The 5,258-nt window shown below is 45.9% G+C and overlaps 1 protein-coding gene across 5 annotated transcripts in view; it reads left to right on the forward strand.

Moving 5' to 3' along the window:
* HIPK2 (homeodomain interacting protein kinase 2) overlaps nucleotides 1-5,258 on the forward strand; it is a 210,892-nt gene that overhangs the window by 97,619 nt on the left and 108,015 nt on the right. The gene's annotated exons all lie outside the window — the stretch shown is intronic.

Below are 5,258 nucleotides of genomic sequence, written 5' to 3' on the forward strand. Positions count from 1 at the left end.
CCATGTAGGTCATTAGAGAGTATCAAGTAGAGTTCCCTATGTCATACAATAGGTTCTTATTTAAAGTTCTAAAATTCGTATGCATGTGTCAGGTAGACATAAGGTACTGTTAACTTAGATTTTCTTTAATTCACTTTAGTCACAGTTTTGTTTTTTTTTTAAATATTTATTTATGTGGCTGTGCCAGGCCTTAGTTGTGCAGGATCGAACCCAGGCCCCCTGTATTGAGAGCACAGAGTCTTAGCCCCTGTACCACCAGGGAAGTCCCCGGTCACTGTTTTCTGAGCACCCACCGTGTGCAAGGAGCTGGGTGAGTGGTCTTCTCCCGAGGAACTGCCCTTACCAGGTGCAGATACAGAAGCATGAGGTGTTTGGTGGTAGAGAGAAGGTGCCCTGGCAGGTCAGAGACAGGGGAGCTTCATCCAGCTCCTCCGGGCTGTCAAAATCATCCTCACCTGTCTGTCACCCCTACGCGTACCCAGGACTGGCCTTTGACTCTGTGTACCCAGCGCTGAGCACACAGCAGGCGGCCCACAAGTGTGTGCTGAAGGGGGCTGTGGGGGGGAGCAGATGTGTGTGACGGTGGAGGAGCCTGTGCAGTGGGCAGAAGAGAGCATGGGACGCTGATAGTCCAGCAGTGAGTGTGAGGAGGCCCCAGGTGAGGGGGCCAGCCTCTCAGCTAGAAGGCCCGAGGGGGACGGTCAAGGACTCCGCATGGCGGGGCCCAGCCTCGGGATGTCTGCTGAAGGGTCAGCAAGCCATGGCTCACGGGCCAGCCCCATCCCCTCATCGCCAGGAGACTGTGGCTGCGCCTGTGCCCGCCGGGCCGAGGTGAGTAGTTGCAACAACATGGCCTGAAAACTGAGATCGGTTTTTACGTGTCCCTTCACTGGTGGCTCAGATGGTAAAGCGTCTGCCTGCAATGCGGGAGACCCGGGTTCGATCCCTGGGTTGGGAAGATGCTCTGGAGAAGGAAATGGCAACCCACTCCAGTACTCTTGCCTGGAAAATCCCAGGGACAGAGGAGTGTGGTGGGCTATAGTCCATGGGGTTGCAAAGAGCTGGACATGACTGAGCGACTTCACTTAGCTCACTCACAGAAGGAGGGTGGCAGCCTCTCCTCCGACGAAGGAACAGGCACCGTAGGACCATGTTGTAGAGGGACAGCCTGCACTTGGTCCTCCCGTGCCGGGGGCTGCCCTGACAGGAGGTGTGGTTGAAGACCGTTGCTGTGGCAGTGATTCACACCAAGGAAGGAACTGAGTGTAGGAAAACCACCAAGAACCGCAGTCAGTCACCTGCTGAGGCATCGTGGAGGGGAGTACGTGGCTTTGAGTCTCAGATGAGAGTTGACTTGGCATACTTTGTCCCTGGACTAGAAACCCTTGCCTTCTCCTAGTCCTTACCACTAGCTGGGGGTCCACCTCCTTCCAAAAAAACGCACGTCAGTCCCACCCAGCTGACTGCGCCCTGACTTGTGGTGCTGTTTGTCAGGACACGTGTCCTGTCTCTAAGCCTGTGCACATGCCCTGAGGCCAGGGGCTTCAGCCTGCCACACCTCTCTCAGCGGTTAGCTGGTATTTTTAACATCACTAGTCACTTCTAAATGTTTGGTGACGAGACAGTCACCGAGCAGTACGTGTTGTTAGAGAAAACATACCCTATCTCGTTCCACATTTTAGTCAGAAAACATCAGGCTGATAATTGTAAGAGCAAGCATCTGTCTGTCTGACGAAGCCACGTCCATCAGATAGAGCGGTTAAACCCACGTCAGTCATTTTGGTACAATAAAACTAAAATTAGACACAGCACAGACACAAAAGATGAGAGTGTTTATCCAAACGTTAGTTTAATAAAGATTTGCAGAGGCAGATGCTAAGGTGTCTGGACTCCTAGGACAGTTCAGTTCAATGGTTCTTACAGAGAAGAGCCTGGGTGAATGGAGGGAAGGTAATGGCTGGGGCTGGAGCCCCAAGGTCACATCCAGCACCCCTTTCTCGTCTTGAGGGTATGAGAAGCAAAAACGTCAGAAGCATGAATCCAGTTTTACTTGGTAATATTCATTAGTGACCTAAATCAATGGAGAACCTTCTACTTAATGGAGTAATTAATTTGCTCCGGTAATTGACATTGGGAACAGAAGATGAATTGATTAGCATGATTGCTGTGTTCCCTTTTCTTCCTTTTGTGGAAAGGAGCCGCTGTCGGGTCCATGCCAGGTTTGACATCAGGGGCCAGGCTGGATCAGTCAGCCTGAGATTCGTTTTTGCTCTTCTCACAGCTTGTCTGGTGCCCCGCTCTGTGCTCCTGTTCCTACATCATCCACAAGCCAAGGGCCCATCTCCCCACCTTTCCCTCCAACACCTCACCTGCTCAGGCTTCGCCCACACCTCGCCCCCCACCCCCCCACCCCGCCATGGATTCCAGCTGTCTTGGTCCTTGTGGATCTCTTTAAGTCACCATTTTACCTAATCAATACCAAGCAGTTTCTCGTGTAATGCTTCTTGTTGCTTTATATGTGGGATGAGGGGAAAGTATTAAAAGATTAAAGACAGACATCTCTGCCTCACTTTGCATAGTGTGAAATTGGACCTCTCTGCTCTGATAAGCCGCCTTCAGCACATCTCAGAGGGACGGAGGAGAGGGTGTCAGGCAAGACACCTTATGCACTGTAAAGGCCACACAAGTTGTAATTACCGGCACCATAATTATTTTGGCATATGTGTAGCTTCTCTACTGCACCATAATTATTTAGGGGTATGTATAGCTTCTCTACTGCGTTTATACTGAAGATCCCCAAACCGAAAGTCAACAGATTTTTGAACACCACTCTTTGTAAACGAGCTTTACCCTCGCCAGACAACGTGCTGCAAATAGACGGTTTTAAAAGCAGATTTCCTCCGGGTACCTACTGCCCTTGCAGGTCGAAGGACAGCGAAGACCCACTTGAAACAGTGAGAGGGAACTCAAATGCAGGCACCTGGGCCCCGTCCTGCCTGAATCTCCCCGCCCTCCCCACCTGCCCAGCGTCGTACACAGATGGCCCCGTGGACCTCGGTCCCCAGGGCTCCCCCAGTCTCATCTTCCTCATGTAGTCTTACGAAAAGAAGCAGGCCAAGCTGGACCGCCACTCGGAGAGAGGGAATTTGGCAGTGTGCTCAGGAGCACTGGTGACTGGCCGGCTCCTCCTCTGTGAGGGGGAGAGCAGAGCCGACAGAATATGAATGAGAACCAGAGTACATCACTGTCAAGGTCAGACGCCTGCCACCGCGCTCTTCATTCGCTGCCAGCCAGCATGCTCCTTCTGTTTCTTCCCAGCTGACACCCTTTCAGGCTCCGTGTTCTCAGCCCATCCCTGGGCCCCAGAGTAGGTGGGGGTGACTCTGTGGGCCTCTAATATCAGTTCCTGGCCATCCTCTCCCCCTCACACCTCTCCTCCCCCCCCCATTTTTTTTTTTTCCATTAAAATGTTCCAACCACTGCTTTTCTAATCACCACTGTTCTAACCACTGAGACTTTCTGTTTGAGACAGATTTATGGCTGTTAAAATATTTGTCTTAATTGTTGCAGGTGGTAATTTTGCCTTCTTGGCTTTGTTCCAACTTGCGTTATTATTTTTTTTTTTTTGCAAGAAGGATACTGAATGCATTATAAAGTATTAAATCATACCATGACTGAGAATAGTAAAATTTAAATTCTTTAAATATAATAGGAGTTAAAGATGGGATAGACATGTAGAGGACAACCCACCCTGACTAAATAAATCATGATTCTGGTTGAATGACCTTAATTGACCCCAGAATTAATAAAAATGTTACTTTTAATTATTTTTTTAAAGTTCTTATGCTCTGGAGACAGGACTTGAACTGACCTTTCTACAGTCAGTTTATGATTAGTTGATATGACATATTTAAAACTGTCCCAATTTTTCTTATAAATTTGACTAGTCTTCCATATCAAAGATATTGTATAATCTCACACCAACTTAAACGTAATGTATTTTCAAATCACTAAGTCAATAGCTAATCAATTCTATTAGCATTCCAAGTATTATACAAGGTAGAATGTAAATTCTGTGAGGGCAGCAATGTTTGCAGGGCTTGTGTTTATTTTATTCACTGTACTATCTCTAGGATCTAAAACAGTGCCGAGCATGTGTTGTGGTCACGAGATAAATAATGAATGAATGAATGAGTGATTAAGTGAGCTATAGACAAACTATAAGAATTAATAAAAATCTTTTTACAAAAATGCAGAATATATCATAATGTTAAATCACAAATGTGTCATTTTCAACTAAGGCTGTAAATACCAACATACCGTGATTGATTGTACTTCACAGATAGTGTGGTTTTTACAAACTGAAAGTTTGTGACCACCCTGCCTTGCCAGATGATGGTTAGTATTTTTCAGCAATAACAACATACTTTTTAATTAACGTAAGTGCCCTTTTTTAGACACTTAATAGACCACAGTATAATGTAAAAATAACTTATATACACTGGGAAACCAAAAACTCACGTGACTCGCTTTATTTTGGTGTTCTAGAACCAAACCTCTGAGGTCTGCCTGTAGTGGGAAGAATTAAAACAGTCTGCATTGCCCATCTGAACTGCAGTACTCAATGCTCAGACTCTGGTAATGCCCTTTTCTAGTAGATGCACTGTAGTCCCTGCATTAGAACTTTACTCAGAATTGAAAGTACTGTAAGGAGTCCAGTCTGTTTGGGTGCACAGATCATAGAAATAGTTCTTAATCGACTTTGATTTTCTGATCTGTATTCAGCAGTCTTTATAGAGACTGGCATAAAGCTGGGTGCAGAGCAATCACAATATTAGAGAAAATGTCACGTTCGCAGTTCTTTTGAAGTCTATAAATACAAAGTTAACCAGTGTGGTTTTCTGTAAACCTGTCTTTGGTGTAATTACTATTTCTTTTAATTATTCTACCTTTACTCTTGTAATCTTCTGTTTTGTTTGACATGCCAGTTTCACGTCACCAAATTCCAGTTGTAATACTGTGTTTTCAAGTATTATAAAAATATCTTAATGTTCTTTCTGTTGCAAATTACTCCTTTGGGTTCACTATTTCAAATTGTGGGTTTTAAGAGTGTTACTTTTCAAGTTGTAGTTAAAACTAGAAGATGTTTAAAAAAAAAAAAACCAAGAAACTAAGATGTTTAAACTTGGTTGAAGACAATCCAGTTGAGTGTCAGGATAAGAGGAGCGACCCCACCCCCCACGCCCCCACCCCCATGG

This window comes from Odocoileus virginianus, chromosome 1, assembly GCF_023699985.2.
Source record: "Odocoileus virginianus isolate 20LAN1187 ecotype Illinois chromosome 1, Ovbor_1.2, whole genome shotgun sequence".
Lineage (NCBI taxonomy): Eukaryota > Metazoa > Chordata > Mammalia > Artiodactyla > Cervidae > Odocoileus > Odocoileus virginianus.